General features: G+C 47.9%; 1 protein-coding gene across 9 annotated transcripts in view; it reads left to right on the top strand.

Annotated features, from left to right (window-relative positions):
• SVIL (supervillin) overlaps positions 1 to 18031 on the top strand; it is a 221238-nt gene that overhangs the window by 101482 nt on the left and 101725 nt on the right. For 8 of the 9 annotated variants that reach the window (XM_045290069.1, XM_045290068.1, XM_045290066.1 and 5 more), the window contains 2 exons: positions 3403 to 3460; positions 11326 to 11417. The gene's annotated coding sequence lies outside the window, so the exon portion shown is untranslated. Of the gene's footprint in view, positions 1 to 1630; positions 1679 to 3402; positions 3461 to 11325; positions 11418 to 18031 lie in introns of those variants that run through there. The other variant, XM_045290062.1, reaches the window with a different exon arrangement.

Below are 18031 nucleotides of genomic sequence, written 5' to 3'. Positions count from 1 at the left end.
GTTATATATCAAGAAAGCATCCCAACCCAGTCTAACTCAAGTCCGTAAGTCCGATGCTGGTCCATAAGTCCGTCTTCAGACTCATGTAGCCACCTGCAGTGATCCAGAATGCAGGAAGATCACAGGCTGGTGGGTGCAGAGTCTGTGGATCCGAGGTCGGTGGCAACATGGGCACCTGCAGCTCTCTGGGCCAATGGCAGAGCCCCAGCAAGCAGGAAGGCGAAGGGGCAGAGAGGGAGGGAGTTGCCCAGGGCCCTCCTAATGGGAAGAGGTTCCCAGGACCCACACAAGAAGGCAGGGTCAGGCTCTGACCAGATGGACAGGTTGGATTCCACCCCTGCCCTTTCATACATCTTCAAATTGACACAAATCATCAAAGGATCACAGAAGATTTCTCCCTCTCTGCCCGGTTTATGTCTGCAAGAGTTCAGCTAAAACAGCCTTGCGGAGAAACTACCATTGCCTTATAGGAGCACATCTGTATGTCTCTTCCTTAGCTGCTTTAGCCTGTCTTTCTTTGCTCCCATCAACGTTTATGATTCAGAAATGTGTTTGCAGTGGGTCTGGCGCCAAAGCAGACAGGCGGTGCCCTCATTCTAGAAGGTGACGTCTCGCTTTCAGAAAAGGCCAGTCCTTGATTCCACGTGGTCCATCAGCAGTCACTGGCTGAGGGCCTACTGTGTGCTCCGGGTCCAGTGCTCAGCCCTGACGAGACACCAACTATGGTCTCTGTCTCTGGGGGGAGGAGGGCTGAGTCCCAGGTGGGAACCTCCTCCCCAAGGACAGGGGTGCTGTCACTCCCCAGTGGTTCTCCAGATCTCCTCAGCAAGGAGGGGACTGTGTCCAGGAGCCCTCTTTCCTATTGCCCTGAGCTATAAATCTGCCCCTCTGGAGTGGCTGTGACTTTCTGGGCACTGTGCCATCACTGTTCGGGCCCACCAGCTACAGGTCACAACTGGTGGAGGCAAACGGGGCTGTCACTTCACAGCGTCTGCCTCCCATGAAAAGGTTGGAACCCGGAGACTAATAGCTGCCTTTTGTTTCCCCCACCCACCCACCCGTTTCACTCCTGTGGTGTTCACAAATCTGGCCTTTGGCTCCCTTGTTAAGTAAAACCCTTCCCTTGTTGATAGGAGCCAAGGCCCAGCTGGGAGCAGCTTGCCACCTTTAGAAGGTTTCCTTCCTACCTGGTCCCTCCAGAGTCTCTGGCTGTGTTTGTTTGCTTGCTTAATTTTAGGGAAAGGAGGAGTTGGGAAACAACTCCTCCCAGAGGATGCTTCGCGTGCGGCATGATCTCGCTTAGTGGAAACATATGCTGTGATTTGTCTGCGGTGTTGAAGTGGTAAGATTACAAATGTCCAATGGCTGGGGGCCTGTCTGTCCCGGCATCCATAGGCCTAATTTCTGCTTGTAATCTGATTACGGGTCTGAGCTGCTGCAGCCCACAGCCTGGGGCTCTGAGCTTACTATGTTCCCAAGGACACCAGCGCCTGGTGGCTCAGCCCTGCCTGCGTGGTGGAAAACCTCAGTCCCAGTTTGCTTGGGTTGCTGGGGCCGTGGATGGCTGAGAGTCAGCTGTGGAGCAGGCTCCGCTACTGAACCTTTCCCTCTGCAGCCATGTTCAGGAGGCCAGGGCTTTCCGGCTACTGGGGAGGGCTCACGTTCGCTGAGAAGCCAGGTAAGGCCAGAGAGATGGCAGATGCTCTGGGGCTTGGCTTTAGGAGCCGAGTGAATGACTTTACCCTGTGTGTTCCTGTGTCCAGATAATACATGCTGTTTTACTCAAAGAATACTTTGAACCTGATTTGCAAATTAGCTTATCTTGTCATCATTGAAATCGAGAGGGGTTTGGTTTTGTGTTTTGAGGGTTTGTTTGTTTTTTTGTCCCGTCCCACCGTTGTATGTTCAAGATACAACTAAACCATTCCAGCCTTTGCGTAGGGCAAATGATTCGCAATGCCCAAACTTTGAGCAAGCTCTGGATATGCTGGGATCCTGCGAAAATGTTTCCCCCGAGCCGCCGCTGCATTTACTCAGTTATTTCCAGGAGGCAAGTGGATGAGTGTGTGGGGTTTCTTAAAATTAAACCTTCAAAGGAGACAGTTTGGAACAAAATACTGTCTTCCCAGTGGCTTCCTTGGGAGCCGGGAGGAGACTGTGTTATGAGCTTCCCACTTCCCTGCTGAAGCGGTACCTCGGATTCCGTAGCCTGGTGGAGCGACAGCAGTGAGATGCTGGAGGGATTTGGGGATGTCCGATTTGAAAGCCAGGCACTGCTGCTGGAAAGTGTCGCCCAGCACAGGTGCATGGTCTGAAAGGAGCTTGGACAACTCAGGTCTTAAATTCAGGAATTGTCTTTGGCAGCCGTGGGTGGCATTTTTGGACTGTGAGTTTCTTTCTTTTAATACCTAGCAAGGTCATTGTCTAATTAGGAAACAAACTTAAATGCTTCACGGACATGATGCATTTCATTTTATCGCATGTCTCTAGTGTCCAGGGTTCCCCAATGCCAATGTCAGGGTGTCAACTGATGGACAAGGATCGTCAGCATCTGGTGTGCCGGGCCCCTCTGTTCGCCCCTCGAATGTTCAATAGTGAGAGGGGCTTTCTTGGGTCAAGAAGTGTCTGTCTGTGGTCTCCTTGTGATTTTCTTGGTGGACCAGTGGTTCCGTGCCAAGAGCTGTAAAATGGATTAGTTGCCATTCGCCTGGTTATGAATTTTGCCTGGGCCTGCTTTTGATTAACCCCTTCACTCAGGACAGACATTTTTCCCTGTATGGAATTGCTCCCAGCTGTCCTTACACAACCTCTCATCTTCAAGAATAAATAAGGGACTGGTTTGTTATGCTGTTATCATTTAGATGATCATGAAAACAATAAAGGCACAGCAAAAGCACCCCTTTTCTCCACCCGACCCCCACCTTTAGTCTTTAAAAACCCCTCAGCGGGCTCAGACGGCAATTGTTTTTATCATCTCTGTTTACCTTGAGTCCTTGCCAGGTCATCCCACTGTCGGGTGGCTTTGAGGATTTTCTTATTACGGTAGCAAATTTAGATGATAACTTCAAACTCGGTCCGGTTTGTATGTCTTGTTTTGTTTTGTTGTAATCCCATGGCGTAGGTTGGCTACTTCTCAGGAGGGGGAAAAAACCACACCCAAAACAAAAACAAAAAAACCCCACCAAAACTTGACCGTGCAAAATCTATCTGCAAGAGTTGATTCTTAGAAAGTATCATTATTGCATTCCTCATTTACTTGTCTGAGTCCCGGTTTCTGTTTTCTGAATTCTCTGGCAAAAGGAACTTTGAACAATTGTCCCCACCCCCACCCCATTGGAATCTTTATTTTTTTTCTTTTTACTCAGTAACAGTTTGAACAAGATATGATTTCTCTTTCTTTAGATTTCAACAAGACAAACGTAAGCTTCATTGGATTCTCACCGTCAAGACACGTTCCAAGGTAAAGTGGCCTCTGTGTGGGGGGTCTTCAATGTTGAAATTTGAACTAACTTTTCATAGTCGTCTCTTGGATTCCTAAGTGGCGAGCTTTGATGTGTGACTTGTGTGTTATCGCCCCAGAGTTTGATTTATTAAACTACATTGACGCAAAGCAAGCTCTGGGACCCTTAGCCAAGCACGTTTCTTTTTGTTTCTGGGACTCTGGAGAAAGCAATGTCGGTGTCTGGTGTCATTACTTTCTCACACCTGCTTTGAAGCACCTGCTGGCCTTTTGGAAACTCTCCATCAAGAAACGGAGCTTTTAATGTTTTTGTTGTTAGAAAAGGTTTTGCTTCCTTCCTTTCCTACCTTTTTCTTTCCTTCCTCTTGCCCTCCATCCTTGAGTTCATGTTTCCATCTTTCCCTCCCTCCACCCATCTATCCAAGGAAATCCGTCTAGTAAACGTTGGACTACGAACCTTAAAATCAGTGCCTCAGACCCGCCAGCTGAGAAGAAAGATCAAACTGTCTGCTCCTGTAAATAGTTACAGCCTCGGAAACTATATAAAGAGATGCTGCAAGTCTGACTTGACCTGAAGGCAGGGGGTCCGTCCGTCCATCCATCCATCCATCCATCCATCCATCCATCCATCCATATGTTTCTGATTGGGTTACCTTGGTTCTTCACTTTACAGTGCCGAGCGAATTCGCGCAGCAGAAACTCTTTTGTAATTTGAGTCAGTTTTTTGGAGGAAAGGGAACGTTGCAGGTATTACAGTCTCAAAAGGGTATATGCTATTTCTGGAAAGCGTGCCAGGCCACGAGGAAATTGCTCTGGGGTTTGCAACTGGGCATGCAAAACCAGGTGGAAAGAATACAGGAACAGGGACCGTGAAACTCCCACGTGCCAAACTGGGGAATCCCCGGAGACCAAGAGTGGGTGTGGGGGCCCCTGGGGGCCCACAGGCGCTTACATGCCTTGCATGTGGGAGGGACTCCCAACCTCCGCCTACAGCATGCACCTGAGCAAGAGCAAAGTAAAAGAAACTGGCTGGGGACCAAGAAGCTTGTCAGGGCTGTGCACCTGGCTCTTATTCTCTCCTGCCCCTGGCTGGGGGAGGCGTGGTTGAGCACATTGGCCAATCCTATTGGCTGTGTTTAATCACACCTGTGTGAGGTCATGGGCCTAGGTCTAGTCTGTGTCCCCAGGTGGACCTCCCACCTTGTAGCTGAGCGTGCTTGTATCTGAGCATGCTCAGTTTGGATCTTCTCATAGGTGTCTAATTGGTGTGCCTGATTTCTTTCCAACCCCATTATTATGGCATAGATAGCTCATTTTTCTTTAGCTCAGGCATTCGGGAAGACAACCCCCTTTGTGCCTAATCTAGCTACCTAGTACCTAATACCTACCCCGTCACCCACGGGGTTTGAACTGATCCACGGGAGAGCGAGGAGGCTTTCTTCTCTGTAAAGCTCTACAGACTCAGATGCCTACAGCTATGATTCAAAATCAACTTGATGGCGGTGAGTTTTTAGGTTTGGGGGTCTTAATATCTCTTTCTTAAGCCCTTTCTTTTTGCCCTTCAATTCCTTTAGCTGCAGGACGTTCTGTCACTTTGATGTAGCTGATATGCATGCTACTCAGATTTCGTGGTTCATTGTTATTGATGTCCAACCACCTAAAAGCCAGTGCCAAGCCAGAGAGCTGTATGTCTCTTGGGGACTTCTCTTTCGACCACCGTCCCTGAGAGAGGCTGGTATTTTCATGTGGAACCACTAAGTCATCCACCACTACACATGCAGGCCTGGATTTCAACCTGAACTTCATTGACTCAGAAGGCCCTAAGCCCTAATCTCCCTCATTCCACACTGATGCTCTTGTTCCTAATGCATTGCTAGATTGCTTCTTTACGAAGTAAGTGTTTGCCTCAGAGCATTGGCATAGACAGTAGTCTAAACACTGAAGCTAAGCCTGGCAGTGCATTTGCGGATGGCCCAGTGGATCCTGTGAGCGGTAGGGTAACAGCCCGATGTACTTTATCTGCTATGAGTTTAGGTTAATTAGAGCCATCATGGCCCAGGGTCATCAGTGTGCTTGTCTTACCTGACTCACGAAACCTTATTTTTCTAGAGCTTGACCCAATCAAACCCAAACCACAGCTATCAAGTTGATTCTGACTCAGAGCCATAGTATAGAGTGTCTCCAAGGAGGTAGATCTTTGCAAGAGCAGACAGCTTTGTAGTTAGCAGCCACACAGTGCCCCTGGACTCTCAGTGCTCAGCACCGCTTCCAATTTCTCCTGTTCACCATGTTTGTCATCGACCCCAAAGTTCATGTCCTAATATGGCCCCAGCTGGTTGATTTCACTATACTAGCACTGGTGACTAAGAACAGGGGTCCTCAAACTACGGCCCGCGGGCCACATGGCGGCCCACCGAGGACATTTATCCGGCCTGCCAGGTGTTTTTGCCCCATTTGTTTTTTTACTTCAAAATAAGATATGTGCAGTGTGCATAGGAATATGTTCATACTTTTTTAAAAAAAACTAGTCTTTCCCTCCAACGGTCTGAGGGACAGTGAACTGGCCCCCTGTTTGAGGGCCCCTGTCTAAGAGGAAGAAAAGGAAACCAAGAGGTATTGTTTATCGAAGGATAGGACAAGCATGCAATTGGGCCATAAGACAGACCTGAGACAGGACGGAAGGACACAGCCACTCCAAAGTCAGGGGTATTTTATATAAAACCACTTGCTCTGGAGCCAGTTCCAACCCAGAGCAACCCTATGTGTCAGTGTGGAACCTCGCTTCCCAGGGGGGTCAGCGGCTGGTTGACTGGAAGAACGTGGTCAGGCCCTTCTTCCAGGGTCCCTCTGAGTAGACTCAAACTTCGAACCTGTCGGTTAGCAGCCGTAGTCAAGGGGCTGGAGGCACAAGAACTTACATCCTTAGGCTAAACCCAGTCAACTGTTCAACTGGATAGCAACTAAAAAATACCCAAAACCCACTGCCTTTGATTCTATGCCAACTCACAGCGACCCAATAGGACAGGGTAGAACTGCCCCGGTGGGTTTCTGAGACGTAATTCTTTACAGGACTAGAAATCTCAGGAGTCTCATCTCTCTCCCCTGGAGTGGCAGGGAGTTTTGAACTGCCCGTGTTGTCGTTAGCAGCCCAACTAAGAGAGGTGCAAAGGAGTGGTCGTGAGCCTTCCTCTGCTACGCCTTATAGTTTAAACTTCAGGAGAAGGATGGCCAGGGTAGGGGAGTCCCAGACAGAGTGGGTGTAGCCCTTGCAAATGGTTAAGGAGCTGTGAAGTGGTAACAGTGCAATACCCCTGCTTGCACGTGAATGGGTCTCCTTGTTCCTCCAGCTGGACATTTAAGTAGGTTAAGGGGACGCTTAGAAAAAAGTCAGGGAAACGTACCTAGATTTTCAGAGCTAAAGGAGGGGAGCCATAGATATGAAAATAATTAATCATAAAATGACTCTTCTTTTCCCCACAGATGGCAAGAGTTGATTAAGTGAGATCAAGAGTTCTTAAGAGGAGGGAGTTTTAAAGTCGTAGCTGAGAAAATTAAGTCTGTAATTTTTACATCTATCGTGTGTGGAGAACTGGGTTTGGAACTTCGGGTTTAGCTGTCACCGAGCACCAAGAAAGGACATCGAAAGCAAGAATGCAGAAGTTATCCCCAAGAGACAGGTCTACCTCCCCAGCCCTTGTCACCAAGGGCATGCTGTCTAGAGAAGCTGGGCGGGCCCCGTCTCCAGAACTTGGGCCTTTGGAATGACCAGGAGCATACGTTACCAATGGGCTCTGCTAACGCCGTGCTAGGCTGCTGGCTCAGAAACCCAAAAGGACAGGGACAGAAGGGCTCTTCTGGAGAGTTGCTACACGTTTCATTAGCCACAAAGCAATCAGAAGGAGTTGCTCTATCATGAACGGGCCAGAATTCCTTACTCGCTGGTACGTTTTCCCTGCATCTTCACTGCTGCACGGTTCCCCTTACGGGTACAAAGTCCATACAAGAAACGTGATTCTTTTTTAAAAAACCCATTGTTCATGTTGGCTGGGGGAATCTTGCTTTCTCCCCCCACGGCTTGGTGGCACTTGGGAATCACTGTCACACTTTCCAAGCCAACCTCCTTGTCCTTCCTTCCTTTCGACACTTGCTGCTTCCTGCTAACCTTTCATAGCTCATTGTTGGGAGACATCATCAGTCATTGAGTGTGATGAGGAGAGAGACACAGAGAAATGATAGCCATGGGGCTTGCAATTGTGAAGATTTACCTTGAAGATGTAGAGGTTTTCCTACTGTGCAAACACATGCAAATAGACTAGGATTTCCATGCATGCGTGCAATGGGAACAAAAGCAATGTGGAGGTAAATACACGATCCCAATCCTATATTATTCTAAGGATGGGGGAAAAGTAACCGATGTTATTGAATGTTCGCCTTTGTAACCAAACCAAGCCTATTGCTGCCGAGTCTATTCTGACTCCTGGTGACCCCCGGAGGCGGAGTAGAACTACCCCAGGGAGTTTCCAAGGTGGTCCGACTTTACCGACGCAGACTGCCACTTCTTTCTCCCTCTGAGCAGTCTAGTTGCTCAGACTGCCAACATTCGGGCCAGTAGCTAAGCACTTAGCCAGTCCATATTCGTTATGTCTTTATGATTATTCTCAATTTTTGTAATGATACTGGCCCCTAACTACCATTCAGATAATGGGAGACAGACAAGGCTTTCTATTTGATGGCAGTGAGTTAGGTTTTTTATTTACCAAACAGGTAATGGAGCCCTGGTGACACTATGGGTTAAGCCTTGGGCTGCTAAACTAAAACTGATGGCAGTTCAAACCCAACAGCTGCTCCTCAGGAGAAAGATGAGGCTGTCTGCTCCTGTAAAGACTCACAATCTCAGAAGCCCTATGTAGTCAGGTCACTGTACGTTGGAATGGACTCGTGGGCAATGGAGTATCATACAGGTAGGAGCCCTGGGGGCCTGCCTGTTCAGTGCTCAGGTGTGAATCAAAAGGTTGATGGTTGAACTCAGTCAGTGACTCTACAGAAGTCCTCATGGTGTAGTGGCGATACGTTGACCTACTAACCAGAAGGACAGCAGTTCAAAAACACCAGCCACTTCTCTGGAGAAAGACAAAGACGTCTACTCCCATAAAGGCTACGAAGCCCACAGGGGCAGTTCCATTGTGCCCTGTAGGGTCACTATGATTCGGAATTGCTGGCAGCGAGTTGGCTTTTGAGGGACTCCATGGGGGGAAAGACCTGTTCATTTGCTTCCAAAAAGACTCCAAACTCGGACACCAAACTCTGTACCATCAAGTCGATGCTGACCCATAGTGACCCCATAAGACAGGGGAGAACTGCCCCTGGGGTTTCCAAGACTAACTCTGGACAGGAGTGGAAAGCTTCATCTTTCCCCTGCTGACCTTGTGCATCACAGCCTGACATGTAGCCCCACCCCACCAGGGCTCCCCACAAACTAGAGCCTAGAACACCCTGCGAGGAGGCTGTTCTGCCCTGTCCTCGCCAGCCACCGTGAACTGGGATTAACTCGGGCACAGAGCCACACACACATAACATACATAGCGGATAACATGCTTGAAGGTGAATTTTTGTATACATCGAAGCATTTGTGGTTGTCATGTATTTATTCATTCATTCGTTCATTCATTCATTCATTCATTCAATAGATATTTAGACAACCAGCCACCATGTGGAGCCGGGGTGGAGTAGTGAGTTATGCGTTGGGCTGAGAATCACAGGTTAGTTTCAAACCACCAGCATCTCCATGGGAGAAAGATGAGGCTTTCTGCCCCTGTACAGAGTCAGTCTCAGAAGCCCATGGGGATGGCTCTACCCTGCCCCATAGGGTCTCCCGGAGCCAGAATGGAGCTGATCGTTGTGAGCTTGGTGTTAAAAGCACAGCGTGAGGGGGACATGAGGAACCAAACAGACATGGCCTCCACCTGCACCATCGTCTAGACAGAGAAGCAAACTTTTAAATCATCATCCAGAAAACCTCGATGATGGTATGTGATACAGGCGCTGCACAGGGGATCTCCTGAGGGAATATTGCAGAGGTGCACACATGCTCCTGAGGACATGGTATCCATGGAGGTGCAGGGTTACCCTAGGCCAGCGGTGCTCAACCTGTGGGTTGCAACCCCTTTGGGGGTCGAATGACCCTGTCACAGGGGTTGCCCATGCTACACTGGTTCACGAAAGCAATGTGCCGCCCTCTCTGTCATGCACTGAATTCAGCAGCCTCCCAGTGGTAGCTTGAAGACAGCCGCGCTGAAAGCATTTGCCCTATTGGGCAAGAGCACAGAGCAGAACACTGTTTTAGGAGGAAGGATACAAGAAGAAGCCCTTTGTCTAGCGCTTACCTCATAGCATTCTGGTCAAGTTCATTAGGATCATTCACTTCTACTGAGTCCATTCTGACTCGTAGTGAGCCTATAGACCGGAGCAGAACTGTTCCAGTGGGTTTCTCAGACCAAACCCCTACTTGAGTAGAAAGCCCCATCCTTCCTCAAAGGGGCAGTGGGTATCAAACTGTGGACCTTGAGATGAGCAGCCTAGCGAGTAACTCACAAGGCTCCTGGTTCACGAAGATCGTACCTGGGATATGTTGACTGTGGGAACAGGTAGAAAGCGTTCAATGCATGTTTGTTTGTCATTTCATTTCCTCTTTTTAATTTTTTTGCCCCAACTTGCTGTTTGTGAACCTTCCCAGCCTGCTCACTGTGCTGCAATGTATTGGCCGATTACAGGCATTTCTTGCTTCCGTAAAGTGCTAACACCGGAGGGAAGCGTGGAGATCACTAGCCATGTTGCTGGTTTTCCTGGTGAAGACATCGTGTCACAGAGCAGTCGCTTGACTAAGCGGGGCCCGTGGGCCTGGCACACATGGTCCGTCTGGACCGACCCACACGGACTTCCTAGTTCCATGTTTTCACAAGGCCATGTCTCCGGCTCATCATGATTTCATTATTTAATTGCACAAATAACATCATAGCCGAAGCCAAACGTTTCACTTGCCAATAAGCTCCCCCGAAGATTATGCGTGGGATGCTTGAATATGCGAGGGGGCTTCGAAATGTTCGTGGAAAATGGAATTAGAAGGTAGTGAAAACTTCCCACCAACTTTTTAAAGCCCTTTCGTATTTAACTCTGTTTAATTACAAGCCTGCTGATCTGCTTCCAACAAGATTACAGCCAGGAAGCCGGTGTGGGGCAGTTTTACTGTGACATGGGACTTCTGTGAGTTTGAGTAGATTTCATACCCAACAACAATATCAGCGATAGCACTGGAGTCCCTCAGAAACAAACACACTCCAATCTCACGGCCAGCATGTCAGTGCCCAGCCATGGAGAGGGTAGAACTGCCCTATGGTTTCTGAGACGGTAACTCCCTCTGGGAGTAGAAAGCCCCCATCTTTCTCCCGAGGAGCAGCTGGTGGTTTTGAACTGCTGACCTTGCAGTTAGCAGCCCAACTCGTAACCACTACACCACCAGGGCTCCTTACCCGAGTTCCTGGACAGTGCCAGTGGCTCGGGTGCTTAGCTGCTCACCAGGAGTCTGGAGGTTCGAGTCTACTTGGGGGCCTCGGAAGGAAGGCCTGGCATCGTGCCTGGGAAAAACCAGCCTTGAAAATGCTGCAGGGCTGGGGGGGGGGGGGGGGGGGGGGGCGCTGCCCGTGAGTTGGAGCTGACCCGGCAGCAGCTGATTTTTGCTTTTGTTTGGTTTGAGTTTTGTTTTTAACCACAGCACAGATGGATTTTTTTATGTGATTCTGTTTTGCTGATTATTCTATACCTTGATCTAAACTGACTTCAAATTTTTTTATTAACTTAATCAATTTTAGCTTTCAGAAAGAGTTTTCACTCGAAAATAAAGACCACCTTACTAACGGCAAAAGAGGACTCGATGCTCAGATTTTAGCTGCACTTCCTAAAGGTAAGACTTTGGAAAATCAGCAACTAGTGTCCCAACCCCCTAAGCATCTGTTCTCTGATCGGCGGTGAAGAGAACTCTGGCACCAGGGCCTCCCTCCCCTTCAGGTCCTCCCGAGCCTCACCCAAGAGTTAGCCTCAACTAAATGACCGCCCTCCTTGCATTCTCGATTCTCATCTGTCCACTGCTTCTTTCCACACATCCATTCCACTTGTCACGCCTAGGGGGAGGCTGAGAGGGAACCTAGTATTGACTTCACCTCATCCTTGCTTCCTACCTTTAAGCTTCTGCAAGTAGCAGGTAGTACTCATCTCCTCACCGCCACCCATGACTGCCCACCCTGCGGTCTGCAAACCAGGCTACTTGATGTGTTCCCCTTTTATGATGCTGACCCTTACTATCTTGTCGTGCCTGACCAGGCTACAAACACCAGTGTGCACTATATGTTAACCATGTGTGCTTACTAAAACACACACACACACACACACACACACACACACACACACACACACACACACACCCCTAGTTGTTCCCAAGCCTGTTCAGACTCATGGCGACCCCGTATCTGTCAGAGTAGGCCTGGGATCCGTAGGGTTTTCGGAGGCTGAGTTCCAGGGCTTGCCAGGACTTTCTTCTCAGGCACCTGTTGCTGAGTCACTAAGCCCCTTCGCCACTCGCATCACCCTGGGGGTTCTCCTTCCCAGCGTTGTTGTGTTATTATTTATGAGTTGCTTTTGAGTTCATTCCCAAGGCCAGTGACTGCAAAGGTTCCCAAGCCAGTTTCCCTTGGTTAAGGTGCATGTGCAGTAAAACGTTGCGTTGTCTCTAGCCCACTGCCGCTGGTATTGACCACCTGGTGTGTGTTGTCACCACGTGTAAGATGACCGCAAGACGTGATGATCTCGTACCAGTTCCAAACATACGTCTTCACCCCGGAGGGCCTTTATAGCCATTAACTTTAGATGAAACCGGTGTGGTAGGGCATCAGATTTTTTTGATGTCAAGTCCAATAGAAATTAGACCAGACACCACGCTCTTCTAATAGAAGCACAATCCCATTTAAAAGGCCCGCTGACAGCCTGGTGTACATCCTGAGTGGTGGGATGGGTGATCTACCTGGACGTAGTCTCAGGAGAAGAGGGTGCAAGCCCCCATCCCCCGGGGGAGGGGGGGGGGTGACTCCTGACAGAGAAACTTAACCAAGGGCATCGATCAATCTTCAAGTGCCTCGGAAAGTGTCAACTGAAAAGTGTCAACTTGAAATCTGTACAGCCTGAAGCCAAAGATAAGAATGATGTCTCTAATTACTAAGCGGTAGTGGAGACTTCAAAGTGAAAGAAAACGGTCCTCCTTCGGGGAACCCAGAGCTGAAAGGCGACCCCAGGGAAGACTACAGGAAGTGTCCTGAACGGCCAGAAGCGCAAGGGCATCCGTCTCGGGAAGTACAGCCAAGGATGGTGAACGTGGTCACGGGTACTCTGGAGATGCTATGAGGAGAGATGCACCCCTGGAAAAGGACAGAAGATTTGGTACAACAGGGGGTCAGTGAAAAAGAGGAAGACCTCGAGGAGACGGAGGCACGTCACATCACAGCCGCAAGTGTGGACTCAGACACCGCGATTGGGAGGATGGCACAAGCCCAGGGCACGTTGCCTTCCGAAGCACAGAGGGTCATCAGCCAGATGGCACCGAACAGCAGGAGATGGAATGGACCTCGCTTTGTCTACTGCCCTCCTTAACTATTAAGGACCCGTCGTGTGGCCCCGTGCTCGTGGACTCACTGGTGTAGCGGGGTTCCTCCCTGGAGGAGTGTGAGGACCAGGCGTGTAGTGGAAGACTGTGTGACGGCAAGGAGCTCTGGACGAGCTCACTTGAGGTGTGAGTGCGGTAGCACAGTGTGAGGAAGAAATCCGATGATTCCCAGCCATGGGGAAGAACGGCACCTGAGTTCTGAAAGGCCTGTCGTAAAACAAGCAACTGTCCAAGTGAGCTATCAGGTAAGTCCACACGGAAGAAGCAAACTGGTCTGTATGATCCAAGCATTGTGAATCATAAAATCCAGGACCAGAGAAGGGAACTATATTCAAGCTTAAATTCCGAGCACCCAGTTGGCAGAGGCCTGTGGACAACAGTGAAACCTCAAAACCCATTTGTTGGGGTTCCCACATGGATGGAACCTTCAGTGAATCCACTCTAGCCATTGACCAGGATGTGAACAGCCTTGCTGTCAGAAAGAGTGGAATGTATTGGCAATTAGACTAATGTAATATCACTAGTTTAAAATTTAACACATTGTCATTTGTTCTCTTTTTTGAACCATTTTAAAGTTTTCCTACTTTTTAATATTTTCTGCTTTCTTCTGGATTGAGGTTATTTTTTCTGTTTTATTTTGTATTTTTTCTGTGTTTTTTTCTTTATATGAAATCCAGGATAGGTAAATCTAGAGACAGTGACTGGACTGATGGTTTCTTAGATTTATGTCAGGGAAAGTTATGGGGGGGGGGCTGCGAGGGAGTGGGAACGAATAACAGTGAGTATAAGAAGGAAGAAAATGCTCTAAAATTGATTGTGTTGATGATCGCACAACTCTTTTTACTATGTTTAAACCATTGGGTTATAAAGTAGTGATTATGGCAATAAAACTGTTAAAATTTTAAAAACAGAAGGTGAATTTAATTGGAGCCAACGTGTTTAGAAACTATGAATATTAACAAAACACTGCATAACTTTAACAATAGCTTAGGAAAGCTGACCAAAAAGGCAAAGAGCCATCGAGCCAGAGGGGTTGCCCCCGGGTTGAAGAGTCCTTTGTTGCCCTTCTCCACCCTAGTTTCTCTTTTGACAAATAATACCATAAACAACTGTGTTAGTCTAGATAAACTAGGGAAACAAATCCACAGAAACATATGTATAAGAGAGAGTGTTAAATAAAGGGTAAGTGTACATTAAGAAAGCTTCACAACCGGTGCTGTCCAAGCCCATAAGTCCAACATTAGCCCATATGTCTGACACCGATTTACAAAGTCCTCCTCCACCTCAGAAAACACACACAATGACGCCGACTGCAGGAGGAAAGCTGAATCAGTGAGCGTGTAAGCCTCTCAGCACTGGCAGGGGTCTCCACCGGGCTGCTCCAGCACCAGCACCCAGGGCTGCATCAGGGCAGGTCCCTGTGGCTTCTCCTCAGGGATGTGTCACAGGAAGTGAGCTTTGCCAGCTGAAGCAAGGAACTGGCTAAGGCAGCTGCACCCTGGTCCGACCATCAGAGAGCAAGAGCCCCGAGAACTAGAAAGGCAAGGTTCACTGAGCATTTAATCCCTCCGCCCTTCGATTAATCCCACATGAATCGGCCAGGTTGGCACAATAAACCATAACTATATCAACAGCGTAGGATCAGAACCCTTAAAAAGCAATATGAGATGCTGGCTTCCTTAGTCACCAGGTATCTGTCTGTCAGGGTATCATACAGTGGTGGCTCGTGTCTTACTCAGGATGCTGTAAGCTGTGCTACAGGTGACCCTGCTGATGTTTGAAATACTGGTGACGTCACTTCCAGCATTACAGCAACATGAATGGCACCGCAATGTGACAAACTGACAGACGAATGGCAGTCTTCTAGCTTAGTCATTACTTACTTAGTAAGCTAGGAGACCACAAGAGCAGATTGTGAAGTCTTGTTTCAAGTGGCAGCTGTGTTGATGCTGTTTCAGGGCACTATGCTTTGTGTTGTGATCGAGAGAGCCCACGGTGAGCTAGGGACACTGGTGCCTAGAGTAAGGTGACCAGACGTCCCACTTTTGGCGGAACAGTCCCGATTTTTAACAATTTTTCCCACGTCCCGCGTCATTTTTTAAAAAGTCCTGATTTTTTGGAAAGAATGCACAACAAGCTAGGGGATACGGTTTTCGGCTGCCGTGTGGCTATTTTGCCAGGATGTGAGTTTTATCGATGGTGTCCCACTTTACCAATGTTAAAATCTGGTCACCTTAGCCTAGAGGGTAGATTTCCTGCTTCAAATGTTGGCCTTGACTCGAACCATTGAGCCTCAGTCTAGGAGAGGGCTACCTCCCCGGCACAGTTAGTTTTTGTACCAGTGTTTTCTCATCCAGGCTATACAAACGGACACAGGTAACTGTCCGACAAACTCAGGAGTCAGGCCAGATTCCGTGACATCTCTGGCTTCCACATGATATAATAATTGATCTTCTTCAGTGTCTTGAGTATTTAATGGAATCTTTTTTCAGTCATGTTTTAGATGCATTACTTTTAAAGAGCAATTTAAAAAAGAATTCAATAAAAATCCACCCACAGTAATTTCAGTACCGAAAAAAAATGTGTCTTAACTTTACTGAATGGAGGTTAACCTCTGTGAGTTAATATCTTTATACTTACTTCCAAACCAAACTCATTGCCATCCAGTCTGTCAGCTCTGGCTCTTCAGAGCCCCGGCAGCGTAGTGGACAATGAATTGAGCTGTTAATCAGGAGTTCAAACCCACAAGTTGCTCCACAGGAGAAAGATAAGGCTGCCTATTCCCATGAAGATGTAAAGTCTTGGAAACCCCAAGAGATAGTTCTATTCCCTCCTCTAGGGTCTCTATGAGGTAGATGTCTGTGCCCCTGAATTATACAAGTAGAAGTTGCGGAACCAGGGAATGTTTTGTTATGTATATTTTTGTCACAGTTAGCAAAAAATAAACCATGAATAACAATGAGTACAAGGAGGAAGGAAATGTTCTAGAATGGAATATGGTAACAATTGTACAACTCTTCTTGAAGCGAATGAATTATCGAATTGGATGACGTGGATAAAGTATTAATAAAACTATTTTTTAAAACTCAACCCAAAAAAGAAGAACTGTGTGCTTAGTTGCAGTCATTTTAGGAGAGAAAAGGAACACTGCCGTCGTGTCACGCAGACGTCACTAAGGCATTCTGGGCTTTGTTGCCGAGTATTGTCAAGTCAGTTCCCATTCTTAGTTTCCTGCCTTCTGGACTGTGATCTGTGATGGCACCAGGTTGCTGGGCCTTTTTTTCCTCGGAACAACCCAAACTCAAACAGCCAAACGCACTGCTGTTGACGTCAGCTCATAGAGACCCTGTAGGACAGGGTAGAACTGCCCCTTTCCCTCAGGGCAGCTGATGATGTTGAACCACTGACCTTGCAGTTGGCAGCCCAAGGCATAGACCATTAGGCCACTAGGGGTCTTTGGAACCCCTGGGTGTGTTCAAATAGCCAGCCTTTCTTTCGGTCAGCAGCACTAGGGCCCCAAACAATAACTCACTTCCCAGTCATGGGTTTGAAGCACAAGATTCAGACGACCCATTTTGAAAAATTTGAGTTTGATTGCAGTAGCTCTTGAGCATTTTTTGTTTAAGTTATGTCTATTTTCCTCTTTGGGGTTTAAATAAGAAAATACAATGGAATGTAAATGTCCAGAAAAGAATGATGGTAGCATATGTACAAATATGCTTGATACCATTGATGTATGGATTGTTATAAAAGCTGTAAGAGCCCCAATAAAATGATCTTTAATAAAAAAGAAATTCACTGTTTGATTTACATCATCCCTCAAAATAATTTCAAAATATGTCCTACCAGCCAATTAATGTTCTATCACCCTAATTTCATTAGAGTTAATTAGTTAACTGGAAACACTATTATTAGCCAGGCTTCCTCTCAAGGCAGCATAGCACACTGTACCATTATTGTTATAGCCTGACTTAGAAGGAGGAGCAGCATAATTAGCATCGTAGAGGAAGCCCACCTGGGCCCCAGCTCCTCTGGATCCTAGGGAGGCCTATGTCCACAGAAACACTTTTTTTTTTTTTTCCAATTCTCTAAAAACACAAATCACAAAGGACTACCATCAAGTGTATTCCTACTCTGAAACCCCCTGTAGGACAGGGCAGAACTGCCCCTGTGGGTTCCTGAGACTGTCACTCTTTATGGGGGTAGAAAGCCTCCTTTGGAGCTGCTGATGGTTTTCAACTGCTCTCCATCGAGTAACCCACAACCTCAGCAGTTAGCTCACCTTCACAAAGGTTGGTGAAACCTGCTATTCAGAAGGTTGGAGGTTCAAGTCCAGGCAGAGATGCCTAGAAGAAAGGCCTGGTGGTCTCAGCTTCCTCCGAATCAACCACTGGAAACCTCGTGAGCCCACCTGGGGTTGCCACGAGTCAGAATTAACCCAACAGCAACGGGTTGGAACAGACAGTTCAACGAAACATTTGAGATGATTATCGAAAATAGAGCCGTGGAGGCAGAGTGATTACTTGCTCAGCAGACGGTGGGGGATTCAAACCCACCAGCCGCCCTGTGGAAGAAAGATTGGGCAGTCTTCTGTAACAATGGCTGTTGCTGTCGTCAGGTGCCTTCGAGTTGAGTCTGGCTCATGGTGACCCCCATGTCCAACAGCACAAAGCACAGGCCAGTCCTGTTATGTTCGAGCCCATTGCTGTAGCCTCCGTGTCAGTCCGTCCTGTCAAGAGTCTGCCTCTCTTTCACTCCCCCTCTACTTTCTAAAGCATGGTGCCCTTTTCCGGACACCTGGTGTCCGGATACGTGAGACTCGGAGTCTTGCCACCTTTGCTTCTAAAGAGCTTTGAAAATGGCGG

The sequence above is a fragment of the Echinops telfairi genome, unplaced genomic scaffold, assembly GCF_000313985.2.
Source record: "Echinops telfairi isolate 266 unplaced genomic scaffold, ASM31398v2 ScPeMD7_31;HRSCAF=116, whole genome shotgun sequence".
Classification (NCBI taxonomy): domain Eukaryota; kingdom Metazoa; phylum Chordata; class Mammalia; order Afrosoricida; family Tenrecidae; genus Echinops; species Echinops telfairi.
Note: the sequence above shows the minus strand (reverse complement) of the source record. Positions and strands in the feature narration are given on the sequence as shown.